This window comes from Felis catus, chromosome C1 (assembly GCF_018350175.1).
Source record: "Felis catus isolate Fca126 chromosome C1, F.catus_Fca126_mat1.0, whole genome shotgun sequence".
Classification (NCBI taxonomy): domain Eukaryota; kingdom Metazoa; phylum Chordata; class Mammalia; order Carnivora; family Felidae; genus Felis; species Felis catus.
The window spans coordinates 194427804-194447468 of NC_058375.1; the positions used below are offsets into that span (position 1 = coordinate 194427804).

Genomic DNA, 19665 nt, shown 5'->3' on the forward strand with positions numbered 1-19665 from the left:
GTATCAGCTTTTGTATGTATGCATTCTCCTCTCTTCTAATACATTTTTTACTTTAATGCTATGTATTATCTCAACTTCTGTGGAACATACATTCTAAGTACCTAAGTACAAGAAACATGAATAGGGTGGGTCACAATGTAGTACTATTCTAGAGCCTTCTATGAACATTGTCTAGGAAAATTGTTAAAGAATTAATGTGATGTCAGGCGGTAAATGTTGGATTTTTATTAGACAAAACTTTCCCTCCCTCAAAATAGACAACTTTTTCAATGTTAAAATGATTTTATCCTTTCAGATTGAATGTATTTTATTCTAGTGAGAACTTCTCATCTCAAAAAGCAAGTTTCTTACCTTCCAAGACAGAGGAAAAAGCCTCCAGAAGAAACAAACATTTAGAAAATACTTTACAAACTGGCACAAATTTTAAGCTGAGGCCTTCTCCAAGAACATAATGGTAGATCTTAATTTTGGAAATAAGAGTCCTGTCCACCTAAAAGTGGTAACAGTCAGTTAGGAATAAGATCCATTGACCTCTGACTTAAGATTGTTTCTCTTACTTTGGAATTAAGCATCTCAGTAAACGGATGCTGAAGAAAGAGTCTCATTTACAGAGGAAAGTAAAATAGCCAAACTGCTATCCTCCCACGATGTTTTTTTTCTTTTTTTTAATTCTCTTATACATATAATTCAGGCCATAATTTTGGAAGTATATTGCTGTATTTCCACGAGCTATCTTGAAAGTGAAACATACTATCCTGGTCAGAGCCCCGTTTCCCTGTTTCCCTAACGGTGATTAAAACTGGGCTGAGGGCCCAAAGTAATAAAAACAGTCTCAGAGACTTTTCACTAACCTTAGTCTGGGAAAAGCAACATTGGAGGTTTCATTTCTTGACAAATACACAATGTCCATATGATTAAATGCTCTTCAGTTTCTTTTCAACCACAGACTGCACATTCAGGCCTTAATTGTACCAGCTGTTCCCTTAACCTGTCCCCTAAATATTGCTCTTGAATGTAATCTGTTATGATGCAAAGTCTTTTAAGTTTTCTTTATTACAACTCATCTTTTTTATACTAAACGAGATGTCCTTTCTCATTTGAGAAGAGTGAGCTCTCTAGAGGAAAAAAATAAAAACAAAGATTTTTTATTCTGCATGTATTAGGGCAAATCCTTTTTCCCGTCTTAATTGAATTCAGTTAAGTGTTCAAAAACTTTGCCACAAAGATCGGCTGAGCTATTTTTCTTTTTAAATGAGGCCAAGTCTTGTTGGCACCCATGACGAAGACCATACTGTGCAAGGGCAGTTTGCCAATAGGTTTAACATTCGAGGCCAGGGTTTCACTACGTCTGCTCAAAGCTTCTTCAAGAGTCCTGCAGTGAAGCCACCTTGCAGGCCAGTGGTGTGCTTTCTGCACAAGTATTATTTTCCCTGCTTTCAGATGGTAGATTTGGAAGTAAAGCAGTCCATTTGCTTTCTCTCATACAAAAAGAAAAACAAAAAAAAAAAAAAATGAAGGGTGGAATTGGGGGAAGCCAGGTGAAAGGTACACAATAATCTGAGCCTCTTCTACAACTTCTGGTGAGGCCTAAGTTATTTAAAAATAAAAAGTTATATTGTAAAAGGGACAACCAGAGCAACTAAATATGAAAGAACCGAACTGTAATGTATAAGGATGGCTTTATCTTCAAAAAATTTAGTTAAAATAAATATGGAATACAAAGTTAAACACAGGTTTTTTTTTTCTTTCTATTGTTTAGGCACATGCATGTTAGGGACATGCATATGCCTAAACCCCTTTACTATTGCAGGTAGTGGAGGAGGAGGTGGAATAGTGTTAGATTATTCTGTAACCAGAGCACAGTGGGTTTAAATGGATATTTAAATCTGTCTCTGTCTCTTTGTATGTTTCCTTCGCTTCCTCTGACCTTTCTTTCCTCCTGGTCCCCTCCCTCTATGCTGACGGTTCTGACATTAAAAGTAGTGCTGGATTAGTCTAGTTCTATTGCATTAGAGAAGTACCAAGTCAGGCTAAAGGTTTATAGAGCGTGGTTTGGATCAGTTAGGTGTGGGAGATGAAAATGAAAAAAAAAATCATAACAAACATGTTCTTATTGCTACAATTACCTGTGAAGGGAAGGGTGTCAGTTATAGCTAGGTTAGGAACCTGGTTTCCGAAATCAAGCAGCACAGAGTCAAACCCAGATGGTGCTCCTTACCTGTGACCTTTAGTGCCTAATATCCTTATCTCTAGAAGGGGGTGGCCATCATATTATCTGCCTTTTAAGCTTATTAAGAAGATCATGTGAGTTAATATGTATACGTATATGTATGTGTGTCTGTTTAATATAAAATATCAGTGAGTATTAGCTTATTTATCTAACTACAGTAGTATCTAACTACTAGTACTGCCAAGACTTCACAATGTTTCTGGGTATTTGAAGTACAATTTCCAACACCTCATTTGAGAAGAATATGAAATATGAACAGTTAGATACTCTTGTGAACACTTAGCACATCACTTCTACTTAGACTCTTTTCCCAAATAGTCTACTTTCCAAATGTATGTTGGGCAGACTCATGTAAATAATTTAGTTTTTGCTGGTGTTCATCCTACATTATTTAAATACCAACTTGTAGGGGCTGCTGTCTTCCATTCACTATAAAGTTCTGCCTATTTACTTTGTTCACTTGTTTCCCATTTCTTTTCCAGATTTAATATGCAAATGTAAATTTTTGAAATTGACATCATGGGTTATGTATTAAATTTGAAGGAGCTGCTCATATTTCAATTGGACGCCCTCACTGTAACTACATGGGGTGAAATTCAATAGGCTGTGTGGACTATATCAGGGTTTGAGACAACTTTGTAAAGAAGTGTGTAGCATTTACTCGGTCACACAGTTTTATCGACTTGTTTTCACTTTAAGCAGTTTTATTCGAGAAGCAATTAATAAAGCATTCTGTAATAATGAATAAAATTAATATTAATATTTAATATCCTAGCATTTGGTGATTAATTTTCAAGTTATGAAATTAAGTGGTTCCTTGAAATAGTTTAGGGAATTTGCCAGAGAGTGGGGAACCTCTCAACCAGTTAAGGTGTCCAGGAAGAAGAGTCCATAAATTGAGCTATAGTGTCCTATGACAGAGGCTGGGGTGGGTTTGGTTTCTGTGTCAGCCCCATCTAAAGTGTATAAAATCGGTTCTTCCCCAGAAAGGTGAATTCAGCTCCAGAAGAAGAGATACATATATGTATACATGAAAATGTACATACATATACTGTACATGAAACATATGTATACATGAAAATTCCTCACATAGATCCCTTAACTATGAAGCCAGGTCATCTTAAATTTTGAAAAATGAAGGAAAGTATATGATGGATATTTATTTAGAACATAGAATCTGGATATGTTTTTGTTCTAAACCTATCCTCTGTTACTAAGTATTTACTAGCTCACAGTATAATATAAATTAAGGGACAGATAGTTTGCATGAATTTCTTATTCATGTGGAGTTTATGGTATTGTAGATTTTTTTCTGGATTGAAGTATACATGAATCTCATTTTTTTTCCAAAATAGTATGTTCTTATGCATCTGAATAAACTCATTTAACTGTATTTAAATGAAGTGTCTTAGGAAGAAACACATAGGAAAAGCTGGGGCTGAATGATTTGTCTCAAAGACAACAGTGGAATCAGTCTTGACACCTTGTCTATTCATACTTAAAAACTAATATCTGTAGTTTCATCATAAGGATGGGTCATGTGTCTTAGCTCTATTATTAAATTGTAACTCTCTGAAAATGGAGTATAGGTACGCTTGCCTTGTGTTGCTTAGATCACATAGCACCCAACCCTGCATAGTGTAGACAACATAAAAATATTGTGTAAGTGAATGTGTCAGTAATAATCATGGGTAGTTAAGGCTTGTATTAAGTAAAATAATATCACCATCAGAAATCCAATGTCAGCTTCAATCACTTCAGTGTCAGTGTCCAGTAGCCTATCAGAGTTTGCCTCATTAAAAACTAGGTGAACCCTTTCCTATTTGGCACATGTGGTAATATGTGTACAGATTAATATATTATTGGCAAGATAGACATCAGTCTTAAAACGTAAGCAGATTTGCACACGCATGTTATAGAGTGAAAAAACTCACTATATGCCAAATTTTGTGATATACTCTGAATACGTAATATCTATGTAATCCTCAAAGAAATCTGGGAAATAGGTATTCTTATCTCCATTCCAAAGATGAGAAAACTGAGGCTCATACATATATTTAAACACTAATTGGTTAAAAAAAAATGGCAGGATGCAAGGACACTTCATTAAACACTTAGATTCAACTAAGGACAATCTAAATTCTTTATTACACACTAATGACTGCAAACATGACCTGAAATTTTGTTTTCAGAATGTTTTTCTTAAAGTAGAAATTTTGTACTGTGACCACAGAAAAAATATTTTCTAAAAATTATTTTTTCTTCTATTTTTTTATTACTGGATATGATACATATTCATTAAAGAAAACTTAATACAAAAAAATGAGATAAATATAAAAGAAGAGAAAAATAACAGCATTGAAATGGGTTCCTTGTTTTAGTGTTGATTTCATTACTAGTACTTGTACCAAAATTCAGTGGCACATTTACCCTTTGTTGAAAAAAAGTTGTTCTTGAAATTACTTATTTTACTTTGGTGATCCAGTCTATTTATTATGGTTCTTGTTTATATACAAGAAGAAAATGCATTTTGAAATTTGAGGCCAAAATGTCATAATTCATTGTTCAATTTGCCTTTTGGGCAATGCCAGAGTTTGTAGTAATCTTTTGAAAAATTTCCAAGTCACATCAGCATGTTTTGCTGTAAGAGAGCACACACCATTTACTTCTATCCGTCCTTTCATCCTGGGAGGGATTACATAGAATGCGTGGAGTCTGGAAAGGTGGTTGACAGCTGGGAGAGATTTTTGTAGGGGCCTCAGAGTCTTCCAGAAGATTGATTATGCAGCATTTTCTGCCAGTTCCCTTATAGCTTCACCCAGGGTATCATCCCACAGGAAATTTGGCTCTGGACCTCATTGTGTTTCTGGTAATTTAGATGACTTTAGGACATCCCCTTAATCTCTTGAAGCTTGATTCTGTTTTTCAAATATATGGGTAAGGTCCCTTATACCCTCTAATCTTCCTAAGGATGATATAAAGAAAAAATCATTTGCATTTGAAAAAAAAAATTAACTCTTGTGGGAGCCATTCGAGTTGACTGTTAGAACAGTAAAATGACTTCCCCTGAGTTCAGTTGGAAATTCAGTTTGCCTTCTTACAGCAGTGAACATTTACTGACGTGTGGTCAGTAGTTTATAGCATACCACCAGGAAGTCAAGGCGGTTTCTTTAATGCATCCTTATACCGAATCTTACTTTTCTCAACAAGTTTGCTTGGGAATGAGTTATTCCAAGTCAGGAAATACTCATTTTGTTTTTACTCTGCCTTTTTAGCACCTTGGCCTTCTTGATTTGGGATTGGCTAGAAAATAATGCCTCTTCGATCAGCTGTAAGCTCTAGTTAAAAAAGAAAAATTCTGTGAAAGAACTTAAATCTTCTAGCTCGGTTCCCAGAAGCACACTGAAACTGGCAGATGGAAACACAATAGCAATTTTGCAGTACGACTGCAGCCGTGACATACACACAACAGAAGTTGGTAATTGGGTTCCTTATTACCGGCAGGGAGAGGCCTGTTGACTTTCTCTACTGCTAAAGAGTATATTCAGTTACAGTGCTGTGGCACTGGGTCCATCAAATACTGAGTGCTCCAGGAAGTGACAAGGGGACCGGCTGTACAGGCTACTGCTGGCTGTCTTCATATGAGTCACATGGGGCAGCATGTTAGTGTTGCCTGACTGCTGTCAAAGTTTATTTCCCTCTCTGCTAACTGGTTGAAAATGTCTGTACCAAGGGGAACTTTTACTAGTGTATTGTAAGTAATTTTGTGCCCGGCCCAAGGAAGAAGAGTTCATTCATTATGGATGGATTATAGAACCTACCTTCTCCAACATATTTTTTTTTATGTTAAAAGTTTGGAAACATGAAACACATGTTATTATTTGGAAATACTTCAGCACATGAGTGTATCAAAACCTAGGTCATTTGTTTTCCTCGGTCTCTGGATTATTTTCTTTCTCGCTTGACATTTGACACTTTGGTAAGCTAACGGTTGTGGATAGCCGGTTACTAGAGATTGCCTTTCATTGGGAAGCAGGTATAATGAGCCAGGACCAACTAAATCTAGGTCAACAGAGGTATCTTAGTTTACAGAATTAAGCAACACTGTATATGTGGAAGAACTTAAAGTCTCTAGATGTAAAGTGATAGTTTTTAGTGTTCGCACCGATACGACTACTAAAACCCCACGCTAGTTCACAAACTGCATCTTGGGTGCATTTTGAGAATGCACATGAATGTGTTACATTTGCACTTTCAAACTTGAGGACAGTTGTAAGCCAGGGATCTATCTGCTGTTTGAAATATTCCCCTCTGAAAGGGCAGCGGGTGAGGGTCTAGCTTTCTGGCCGTGATCATGCCATTTCAGCTTGTATCTATCAGCTGCTGAAATTGGGCGGTAGAGAAGGCTCCCAACTACCATTGCTTACCCTGCTTTGTTTTCTTTATAGAAATGACTACAATCTTATGTATTTGTGTTCTGTTAGAGGAATGGAAGCTCCAAAGGGGCAGGAATCTTGTTGATACTTATTGGCCACCAACATATACCAGTCCCAAGAAATGGCTGCCATGAAGCAGTATTCAAAAATTATTAGTTAAAAGAGTGAATAACTAACTCCCAAGTGTATTCCATTTGCTTGGGAAAATATCCTTACAGAAAATAATGACGAAGTTGTATCTTGGAACACTGTCAGGCTATAAACATTCTATTTAGTGAGGCAGCACTATTTGGTTTTACTAAGAATTAAACAGGCCAGGTTAGGAATTTAACCACCATTTGTAATAGTTCCTTTATAGCTTTCAATAAATGGTTTGGGAAATTATTAGTATAGGAGTGCCTGCGTGTGAAATACAGGGAAAATATGTATTGCTAATTTACTTTCGTTCCACTATAATGCTTTTTGCTTCAGTGCTACTTTGCGGGAAATTAAAGCTTTAGCCCCTGATTTGTTCAGTTGAGGGATGGCAAGAGTCTGAGAAAGTACTTAATATTTAACATTGGTAACAGCAGATCTGTTTCCAACATTAACGCTTTTAGACTTATAGGAAACCCTAACTTTTTGCTGCTGTTACATTTCTTCCAGATATAGGATTTTCCATTATTATGTATAAATTCTAGACTTTTTTCTAGAAAAAAAGTGTAAATTTATGTATAAATTCTAGACTTTTTTCTAGTCCTTTGTATGTAATATGAAATGGAATAAGAATATTCAAATGGATGAAAATGTTCTTTATAATAATAGTTCTGAAGTCAATCCTTTTATACCTCGTTTGGGTATTTGCAATTCTTTATTAAATTAATTAAATTATGTTGGAAATGAGTTATCATAACAACATATGTAGGAGTTAAGTATACCTGGATTCACCCAGGAGAAAGCCTGTGACTCAGAGAAGTAGGTTCAGTAATGTGTGGAATGCTCCAATTTGGCTTGTTAGTGCCGTACTAGAGTTTTCAGGAAATGAGAGCTTTGGGCAACAGATTTACTTTATTGTTTAAGGATTGCCTATAGCTGCACATTCCTTTGAGATCCAAGTTTCACTGAGATGACAAAATGACCTGTTGGTAGGCCTAGGAGAATGTGTGCTTTCTGAATTAGAGAAAATCAGGGTTGTGACAATCTTAAAAAAATATCGTGATGTTAGACACAAGCAACATTTCTCCTTCTTGATGAGTGTCTCGTATGTTTCCCACATCTTTCCAAATCTCCGCTGTAAATCCAAGTATTAGGGTCAAGATTCTTCACTATAGATTTTGGACAAATAATTAATAATGCATTCACTTTACTATAAAACCATTTCAAAGGAGACCTTGGATTTTAACGACTAATGGTTTGAGTGAACCGATAGGTTTTTCATTCTGAAAAAAAGTGAGCTTATTGGCTTTTGCAGATTCTGTCCTCGTTCCAGTCAGTGTACCACCTTACTACCTAAATAAATACAGCATCATTCAGATACCTTCCAACTCTCAAATAACTCATGTTCCCTACTGCTGTGTTTCATCATAAGCCTTAAATATAACAGTTAACTTCTTAAACTATTTATATGCCTAACATTAATAAAAGAAAAATTATAAAGAAGAAAAAAAATGAAAAGCTCTTGGATGAAAATATGTTAGATCTTTTTCCTATAGACCTATAAGGTAAGGTCAGCAAAATATTTCTTAAAAAATAAATACTGCCATCTTCCAAATATTTGTCCCACTGAAAATACTGGGAGAGAGAACTACAGGAGACCAGGCTCTATTTCCAAAATTTGTCTTCTTTTTTTTTTTTTAGAGCATGCTTACAGTCACTGTTTCTGCCTGAATTTGAATATGCCAGAATTCCTTAAGGAATCACGCAGTTGGAAAGAACCATCAGAATTCTAACTTAAGGGGCGCCTGGGTGGCTTGGTCGGTTAAGCGTCTGACTTCGGCTCAGGTCATGATCTCATGGCCGTGAGTTCGAGCCCCATGTCGGGCTCTGTGCTGACCGCTCAGAGCCTGCAGCCTGTTTCAGATTCTGTGTCTCCCTCTCTCTCTGCCCCTCCCCTGTTCATGCTCTGTCTCTCTCTGTCTCAAAAATAAACGTTAAAAAAAATTTAAAAAAAATAATTCTAACTTAAAATAAGAGATTAAAGAATATATGTATATATAAATATACACAGGCCATACACCCAAATGTATGTATGTATTTCACCTTGTCTCTGACTTTTTTTTTGAATGTTTTTATTTATTTTTGTGAGACAGAGCAAGTGGGAGAGGGGCAGAGAGAGAGAGAGAGACAGAGAGAGAGACAGAGAGAGAGAATGAGAATCTGAATCAAGCTCCAGGCTATGAGCTGTCAGCACAGAGCCTGACGTGCGGCTCGAACTCACCACTGTGAGATCATGACCTGAGCCGAGGTCAGATACTCAACCAACTGAGCCACCCAGGTGCCCCATCTTGTCTCTGACTTCTGTTGTTATTTCTTTGCCTTAATAAATGTTTGTGTAGTGTCAATTACTTAGGGATCTTTATCTATAGGTACTGGATATTTAATCTTTATGAGCTTAGTTTTCTCCTGGGAAACTAATATATAATAACAGTATCTGCTGTATTTGGTCTTGTAAGGGTGAAGTGAATGAATAATGCGTGTGACATATTTTTGTACAATGTCTGAGTTATGTAGACACTTAATGATCATTTCTTACTATTGCTGTTGTTTTGTATTAGAAACAGTACAATAGTTTTGGAAAACAAATTCCATGACTGAGTGTTTGAAAGTGCTTCACTTTAAGTGAGCTCTTATTATCCAGTTGCCCTAACACCCAGTCATTCTTTTTTCTGTGTTGTGACATTAGATGAGTGACTTAGACACATGTAGCTGGCCCTCTGTAGTCTTAACCTGTATTTGCCATCATTATTATAGCAGCTACAGCAAACATGTCAGAGTACAGAACATTCCATTAAGAGCCATACCTAGTGCCTGGCTTCCTACAGTGTTATTTTATATGAATAATATAAAGTCTAGAGGTGAAATTAGTTGGAGTGTCCATGACTCAGCCTGTTTTTCCGGGGAGTGACTCATTCCACATTTATAGATAGATCCCTGACTTTATGCCATACACCACATTAAGTGCTTGAGATACAAACATGGATTTGCTGGGTCACTGACCCAGAGCAGCCCACAGTCTGGGTAGGCAGGCTACAGCATCATTCATTAAGAACAATATGGGTATGCATGTGGCCAGTACTTTATTAATGTTATATCTACCTATCAAGATGGTGACTAAATATACAATAATGTGGGCTGGCTAGATTACCTAACTCTATGGTTTGGATCATACACATATACTTCTGATTTTATATTGATATGTTTTAGCCTAATTATATCACCATAGTTTTCATTCCTTTTCTGTTTTTAGTGTTAAGTAAGACTTCATTCTTTTTGCATATCACATGAATCATACTCTCCACGAATAGGTCAGTTGTCTGATAAATACCTTCCCTTGATTATCCTGCCAGAAACTCAAACTTAATGTGTCTACAAAAGCCCCTCACCCTCTACTCTTGCTCAGCGCCTTGATCTTCTTTCAGCCTTACCCGTTTCCAAGAATGGCACCATCTTTCTGGGAGTCTGTCTCAAACCCTCAGAATTCTTTCGGCACTTTTTCTCTGTCCTGCGCCTTTCATATCCAACCGATTCCTAAGTTCCGTGACTTACACACAGCACTATGGACTGAATTGCATCCCCTCAAAGCTCCTACATTGAAGTCCTAACCCCCAAAGTGACTGTATTTAGAGATAGGACTTTGGGGAGGTAGCTAGTATTAAATAAGGTCGATAAAATGAGGCCCTAATTTGAGAGTGGCTATGTAAGGGCACAGTGAGAAGGTGGCTGTATACAAGCCAGGATATGGGCTTTTACCAGAAACTGATCAAGCTGGTACCCTGATGTCAGACTTCCAGGCTCCAGAACTGTGAGGAAATGCATTTCTGTTGTTTAAGTCTCCTCATCTATGGCATTTTGTTCTGGCAGCCTGAGCTAAGATACTTGCTATGCAGTAGTTAGGGTATTCTTCCTCCTTTGCACTGACACTATCTCTACCTGAGTTGACTCTTCCTTATCATTCACTTGGACTTTGGAAGGAGTCATCTAAGTGGTTGATTCTTTAATCTCATCTCATCTCTGATCCAATCTATACAGTGTTGCCAGATTCAGTTACCTAATTATGCCATTCTTGAATTTAAAACCTTCAGTGGTTCACTTTAGCATACAAAATTAAATATATTTAATTATGTAGCCTCGTCAGCTTGTCATTCAAGGTTATTACCCTATACAGACCCAACCTAGCCTTTCACCCAATTAGTGTTTTTCTTATGTGTTATATTCCAGTCAGGTAGGCTTGCAGGTGTTTGTACAGACAGCCCCTGGGCTTAGCTTCTTTCATTACTTTGTTTCTGCTGAGTCCATTAATCTGAGTGGGTCTCCTTCCCATTCCATCTCTGCTTATCAAAATCCTCTACCTCCTTCAAGGCCCAACTCAAATGCCTGTCCTCTGTGAATCCTTATCTATATAATAGGATTTCGTTGTGTTTTTTATTTCCTCTTCTTTGATCTCCTGTAGCTCTTTGCTGGTATTTCTTTGTGACAGCAAGCATATTCTGTTTAGTATCATAGCTTTTGTCTTTTGGCTTTTCATAACCACCCCCATCCCACCGCATTCTCACTAAGCTCTTTGATGGTAAAGAACTTTAGATCTCTGAAATATTAAACAAGGCTATTAAAAAAAATACCCCACAGAACTGTTCTATATTTTAAAAACTAAAGATTATAAACAATTAAAAAGCACTTCAATTAATTTTTTTTAACAGAATTGATTTTTAATTTGTCTTGCAACTGCAGTCTTTCCTATGTTTGTATCTGTAAATTGATGCTCAAGCAGTAACTTTTCTACTAATCAACAACAGTTTCTGTAAACTGAGATTCATGTGTAACTCTAAGGGAAAAGCACAGCAAGTGTGAAAGGTGGGTTTTCAATTCACAATGGACCTGGGTAATCTACTAGTTAAAATATGTCTGCTGTTTTCCATTTTTATTTCTTGTGAGGTATAAACAAGCAAACTTCAGCTTGATACAGAGTCTATAATCTGATTTCATCATTACAATATGATTTATAAAGTGTAGGCATGAGATCATTTCTTATTGGAAAAGGAGGGGGGGAAACAAGCTGTAGCAGTTAACTCTCAAGATTATTTTCTGACATTTCCCCTACCTTTTTGTTGTGGAGCAAGAGGATGGAGAAGTGGTGCTTTTATATGCTGATAAGTTAAGCTGCCTGGAAGCAGATGCAGAATCCTATTGAAAAGAATTTCATTTGAGTTCTGCTTAGGGCATTGTTTAGTGCAATACTACACTGAGTCTTGACCTGTGTGTTTGAAATGGCAGATGTTCACAGTGAAGGCTGAGCCTTAGGGCAACATAAATCTTCACTATTCTGTGCCTATTTGCTCAATAACTGGGTTGAATGAAAGAAAAAAAAAAAACGGTCTAGAGACTTGTTATTTAGAAAGCAGCTGCTCTTGCTTGGCACTGCAAATGGAAGAGCCCCCTTAAGATAAGAAAAGCAAGCAAACAAACAAAAATCCTAAGAGCCCAAGTGAACATAAGTCCACCAGGTCAAGACTGTCCACCCCTTCTTCCTCAGAACTTTGTCTCCATTAAATATTTTTGATGCAAGTCAGGTGGGACAGGATGAAATTTTTTTTTCTTATTTCTGCCCAAAGGGGAATTTTCAACTATTGAAATTTGGCAAAGCATCAGAAAAGCACAACACCAAGCACCCTCATTCATTTGACAAATATTTATTTACATTCTCCTGGGTGCTAAACACTGTGCTAAGCCAAAGGGTTCAAATATAAGATTTGCATAGCTAAAATAGCATTATTATTATTATTATTATTTTTTTTTTTTTGAGAGAGAGCATGAGAGCATGAGTGGGGGAGAAGGACACAGGGAGCAAGAGAGAGAAAATTAAGTGGACTCCACGCTCAGCATGGAGCCTGACCTGGGGCTTGATCCAATGACTTTGGGACCTGAGCCGAAATCAAGAGCCACCCAGGCACCCCAGAATTAATATTTTAAATAAAGTTTGTATTTGACTCATGCTATATTGAAAAGAAAATAAACTAGAATTTTTTGGAGGCAGGGCTGGGTTGGGGTGGGGAGGTAGTGGCCGTGGCAAGTTAGAATTTCTCCCCATGTATGGAATACATAAATAGCCAGGTTCATATTCCATAAAGCCTGACTTCTGAAAAGCTCTATAAATATCATTCTGTTTTTACTATGAAAACATATATGTAGAAAGGATAAAATCCAACTTATTTAAAAGAATATTAAAGATATCAGGATCTTGATCTAGTATGTTAAAGAAGTCTTAGCAAGCAGTAGCTATGGCCAAATCGTACATCGAGGCTTAGGACAGCACACAAATGAATGTGCAGATCTATGTAGTCTCTCTTGCCTCCAGACAACGAGGGAGCCACATTTTCTTAGGGAATGACGGCTGGTAATCAACATGGTGAGAATGTACATATATGCAGTGTGCCCACTACTTGTTCTTTGTCGTTCATTTCTGGTATTCATGTGTACTATTTTAGCCTCCTCTTTCACACACAGTAGGACACTCACACATGCACGTGTACATATATAGCACACACAGCCACACATACAAAGTCGCTCGGTGTGTTGAACCACTGACCTTCCTGCTCTCCCAGTATTTTTCTTCTTATTTTAGGAAAATTTTTCTTCCTCTCTTTTTCCTTTTCTCCTTTACTAGTCTTTTTTTCTTGGTTTAATCCCTCCCGCTTTCTTTTTTATTTAAATTTGTGGGGCAAAAAAGAAACAAAACAAAACAAAACTAGGCTTAATGGAGAGTGTCCCAGACTTTCTCTGTGGCATTCTGGGTATCTCAGTAATTTTTTCATGGCACCCCATAGGCCAAAAGAAATGCTTCACAGTTCTGTTTCATTAGCATAAGTATGTATGTCCTAACAGCTGAATGGCTTTTTGGAAAAAAAAAATACACAAACATTGAAAGAAAAGTCTTTTTTTTTTTTTTTAATTTTTTTTTTCAACGTTTATTTTATTTTTGGGACAGAGAGAGACAGAGCATGAATGGGGGAGGGGCAGAGAGAGAGGGAGACACAGAATCGGAAACAGGCTCCAGGCTCTGAGCCATCAGCCCAGAGCCCGACGTGGGGCTCGAACTCACGGACCGCGAGATCGTGACCTGGCTGAAGTCGGACGCTTAACCGACTGCGCCACCCAGGCGCCCCGAAAGAAAGGTCTTTTTATTTCATACTTAGAAACCCACAGTTACTTACCAATGGTATGTGTGTGTGTGCCTGCTGGGTACAGCCCAGCCCTCAAAGCTGGGAGTCTGATTGGATGTTGTCATCCTCATTTCTTATTCCACATTGGTTTTCATGCCGTATTTGCTTTTATGTTACAAACGTTATCAAAATCCAACTTTGCAAAGTTATCGTATCATTGAAACACACATAGCAAAATCTAAAATTGAAACTGTGGCTTACTTCAAGTTAGTAGTTTGTAGTTTGTGTTGTGCCTGATGGATGTTGCTGTATTTTTCATTTATTGAATGTATTTATCAGTCTCTGAATTTACACTGGTGCCCTGGGGTACTGTGACACACAGCCTGGGAATTGGTGGCTTTATAGAAAAATAATAATATTGGTATCAAAGTAAGATAAAGGCAGGTGTTTGAAATGGGAGTAGACATATTAAAGGCATTAATCTTGAAAGTCCCTCAAAATGCCCCCAAATCCTATCGTTTAATCTTCACAAATTTATCCACCTGTTAATTCATTCTTGCAAAATAAAGTTCACTTTTTTTTAAGTACCTACCCTTGAGATTAAAAATCAGGAATTTCATGTCCAATCATACTTTTTTGGTTTATTACTATTTCTTTTATATTATCTTTTAATAAAAACTATATACTTAAGGTGGATAACGTGATGCTTGGATATACATAGTGAAATGATTACTGTAGCCAAGCTAACTAACGGAACTCCCTAGAGTATATGAATATTACTTTGGACTATCTTTTCATTAAATAATTACCATTTAAGGTTAATTTTACTTTTGGATTTAACCTAGGAGTCTAATAATGACCATTTGTAACAATATCTTGGGGAACAAATTCTAACTTCTAACCAGTTAACTCACAAATATACTTCTTACTTGTTTTTTGTTTTTAATTGGAGATTTAGCAGTAGACACTCCCTGCAGCAAGTCAACAGTTATGCTCTATGTCATTTTAGTTATTATCTTTACTAACTTTCCAAAAGATAGGCTGACTTTTGGCACGGAAGTTTTGGGTTTGCTTTTGTCCTTGGTGTATCTTCTTTGGTACTTCCATTTGATAGTGTGCTTCTCAGAATAATTCAGTGGCAGGACTAAAGTGTAAGACAGGAGTGGGAAGATGGATATTTTGCCCCTGAAATTGCCTTATTTGGCTTCTGTTGCTTTTTAACAGATTGTTGATACTGGACTAAAAATCTGCAGACTGTTAAACCAGATTAAGGGTCCAAATGCAGTCGTTTTATTTTTTTCAATTAAACATCTTTCATGAGAAATGGTAGTCTATGAGTACAGAACTGGTTAAAAAATTGAGGGGAGGTTGATGTTTTAGAACATAAGCACAAGCATTGTTCCTCTTTACGTAAAAACTGCTGAACATAAAAATAGGGCCTAATTTGGGCATATAATACATCTTGTTAAACAAGATCCAGAAAATAAAGTTTTATAACTACATAACCCTCCTTATTATAAACGTATGTGTTGTCAGCCAGTATATTTTATGGTCAAGGAACCAAATAACTTGACTTCATCTTCTTTCTTAGTAAAATAAAAGATTGAATCATTCAGTTGATTTAATTTACAGGATGTTTTCCTGTTTATCTTTCAGATTTTATTGAACTGATCCAAGGTATCTTGTGACTTCTGGCTGGAATTAAGGTTGGTGATGTGTTTATATCGATTATGAATAAGCTGTGAAATAAAATAGAGGCATCTTGGGCCTTTGGACAGCTGGGTCAAACAACTCTTGCAGAGCGTGATGTTGAAAGCCAAAACTTAGTGAGAAATGGATGATTTCAGACTTGGGGCACTTAACACACATGTTTTCCTCAGCAGCATTTGTTTTCATAGTTAGTATAATTTATTTCATTATCAAGTATTGTTTCATTTATTTTACCTGTCTTACTAGCTGAATTTTGATCAAATAAATAAGATCCAATTCTAATTTATTCATTTAATAAATACATATGTCAGAAGAATGACTTCTTTGTAAGGCTGGCTAACATTTTAAAGAATGGTCAGCTTCCTGAATTTGCAGGGAAACACTTGAGACCCACAGTTTGGTGTCCACACTTCCTGAGATGGGTGGAGTTGAGACATTGCTTATCAGCTGCAAATTTCGATTAATTGGCAAAAATGTTAGATGCCATTCCTTTTGTTCTATTTTCTTGTTAATTGGTTTTATGGGAGACTCAAAACTAGCTTAACTGAGTTTAGAGTAGTAACAGAGTCTTGAAGTTTGCTCACATCAGTAAGCTTGGAATTTTACTTATCCTTTCTATTTTCTTCTCTAGAATATGTATTCAGATTTTATTTTATTTTATTTATTTATTTTTTTTCAACGTTTATTTATTTTTGGGACAGAGAGAGACAGAGCATGAACGGGGGAGGGGCAGAGAGAGGGAGACACAGAATCGGAAACAGGCTCCAGGCTCTGAGCCATCAGCCCAGAGCCCAACGTGGGGCTCGAACTCACGGACCGCGAGATCGTGACCTGGCTGAAGTCGGACGTTTAACCGACTGCGCCACCCAGGCGCCCCAGAATATGTATTCAGATTTTAAAACAAAGGAAAAAACCAGTCACTGTATGAAACGAGGGCTTTTGGTGCTCATATAACAGCAAAATGCCAGGTGTTGCTAAATTTTTTGTGTAGGGCTTTGATTAATAATTAACAAAGAAAAACATCGGCTTTTCATTTATGCTTACATTAATCACGATTAGCCTTCAAAGCCCACATTTACCCTTCAAATTGCAGTGTCTAGCACATGGCAGGCACACAGTAAATATGTACCTTTTCTGCCTTCAATTCTGACCTCACTCATCTACCCCCTACACACACACACACACACACACACACACACACACCACAGACTGTTGTTTCTCTTTTTCATGTACAAACTATGCTTTCCTATCTTTGAAATATGCATGGATTATAGTAAATAGACTATGTTGGAATCATGCCTACTGATAATTAGAAACAATAAAAAAAAAGTAAAATGTTTACACAAGGATAGTTGAAAATCTTTATTTGTATCCTGTATTATTTTATCATGTGTATTCATATAGTTTGGAGTTGAGTTTATTGAAGATACTTAGCTTGGCTTCCTTTCACATCTGCTCCTGAGTACATTCTATGTAAACTTGCACACATTTAAACATGAAATTTCTTGTAAGACTTTTTGAACTTCTGGCTACTCCTCTTTTTCCTGCCAGTCCGTATCCATCTGCCAAGCAGAAATTACAAGTAGATGAGATTTTTGGCAAAGTGTAAACCTTTGAATTAGGAATATTTTCATATATAGGGTTAACTTTGAACTGTTACTTTTTCATTTTAATTAAAAGTAAATCAGGGGCGCCTGGGTGGCGCAGTCGGTTAAACGTCCGACTTCAGCCAGGTCACGATCTCGCGGTCTGTGAGTTCGAGCCCCGCGTCAGGCTCTGGGCTGATGGCTCAGAGCCTGGAGCCGGTTTCCGATTCTGTGTCTCCCTCTCTCTCTGCCCCTCGCCCGTTCATGCTCTGTCTCTCTCTGTCCCAAAAATAAATAAACGTTGAAAAAAAAAAGTAAATCATACTTTGCCCCTCTTCCTTCTTGGGTTGTGTTTTATGGTTGGTATGATTGACATGGCAACTTGAAATCTTATCTCCTTTTGGCCACTTTTCAGAAAGAAGAAAAAAAATAAAAAGAAACATGTAAAAGAAAAGAAGTAAAAAATTGTGTTAAAAAAAAAAAACGTTAAGAGTAATACACAGAAACTTTCTTGATCTGAGCCACTACCCATCTTCCATATGGAGAGTTGCTTTTGTGGAAGGGTGAACATAATTTAAGTGTGTTCAGTCTAACTGAGATAAGTCAGGGTGACTTACATATTCCAAAATAAATATATCAATTAAAATATATAAAATGTGTGTAGAAATGGAAACGTGTTTAATCCTCTCATTGCTAGGTGTCTTCCCACATGTATATGTGTGGTTTAGCATAATTGGTATTGTTTTTCTTTTCAGCTGAAAACGAAAAGAGTTAAATTTGTTAGTTATCTAAATCATACTTTGGAAACGTAGCTAGATATAGCAGGGCTTTTCAAAAATGTATTAACTCACCAGAAACAGCCAGACTCTCAACATAAAATAAGATAATATAATGAAAATGACCATTCTTTTCAAAACTAGAGCTAAGCCTTTTGCTTCAGGAAAAAAGTCTTCCTCATAGAAAAGCTCCTTCTTAATATTAGCTGAGCAAAATAACTAGTGACACTGGATAAAAGCAAGATACAGATGGGGTATACAAAAGGGGGTGCCAGAAATGTTCTTGCACTTCTGCACAGCAAAGGAAACATCAACAAAATAAAAAAGCACCCTACTGAATAGTAGAAAATATTTGCAAACATCTATCTGATAAGGTATTCGCAATATATCAATAACTCATACAACTCAATAGCAAAAACACAATCTGATTAAAAAATGGATAGAGGACTAAATAAGACATTTTCCTGAAGAAGGCATACCAATAGCCACTGGACACATGAAAAGATGGTCAACATTACTAATCATCAGGGAAATGCAAATCGAAACCACAATCAGATGCCACCTTACACCTGTTAGAATGGCCAGGATCAAAAAGATACAGAATAACAGGTGTTGGCAAGGCTGTCTAGAAGAAGAAACCTTTGTGCATTGTTGGTGGGAATGTAAATGGGTACAGCTACTATGAAAATCAGTATGGAGGTTCCTCAAAAATCTAAAAATAGAACAACCATATAATCCAGCAATTTCACTTCTGAAATGAAAACACTAACTCAAAAAGATATGCACCCTCATGTTCATTGCAGCATTATGTATAATAGCCAAGGTATGAAAACAATCTGTGTCCATTGATGGATGAATAAAGAAGATGTGGTGTGTGTGTGTGTGTGTGTGTGTGTGTGTGTGTGTGTAAAATGGACTTACTTAGACATAGAAAATAATGAAATCTGCCCAATTTGTGACATCATGGATGAATCTTGAGGGCATTATGCTAAATGAAGTAAGTCAGACAAAGAAAGACAAATACTATATGATGTCACTTATATGTGAAATCTTAAAAAAAAGAAAGTTGAAAACAACCTAAGTTCATAGATACAGAGAACAGATTGGTGGCTGCCAGAGGCAAGGGCATGGGGGGGTTGGCAAAATGGGTGATGGGAATCAAAAGGTACCAACTTTCTGTATTAAAATGAATAAGTCATGGGGATGTAATATATATCATGGTAACTGTAGTTAATAATTCTGTACTACCTATTTGAAAGTTGCTGAGAAAATAGATCTTAAAAGTTCTCATCAGAACAAAATACAATTTTATAACTATGTGTGGTGACAGATTTAACACAGCTTATCGTGGTGATCATTTTGCAATATATACAAATATCGAATCATGTTATATACTGAAAGTAATGTAATGTTATATGTTAGTTATACCTCAATAAAATTTTTAGAAGAGAAATGTCTTTACAAAATTTCATCAATTCTAAGATGTCCATTTCTTTCACATAAAACTATATAAAATTAAAAAAGAATGCCATAGTTGCCAAATATTTTTTTCTTTTATCCTAGCAAATGGAA

At 36.6% G+C, this 19665-nt stretch overlaps 1 protein-coding gene across 4 annotated transcripts in view; it reads left to right on the top strand.

The window, feature by feature from the left end:
* MAP2 (microtubule associated protein 2) overlaps window positions 1–19665 on the top strand; it is a 282928-nt gene that overhangs the window by 52615 nt on the left and 210648 nt on the right. For all 4 annotated transcript variants that reach the window (XM_019838577.3, XM_019838585.3, XM_019838575.3 and 1 more), the window contains exon 2: window positions 15678–15727. The gene's annotated coding sequence lies outside the window, so the exon portion shown is untranslated. The remainder of the gene's footprint in view (window positions 1–15677; window positions 15728–19665) is intronic.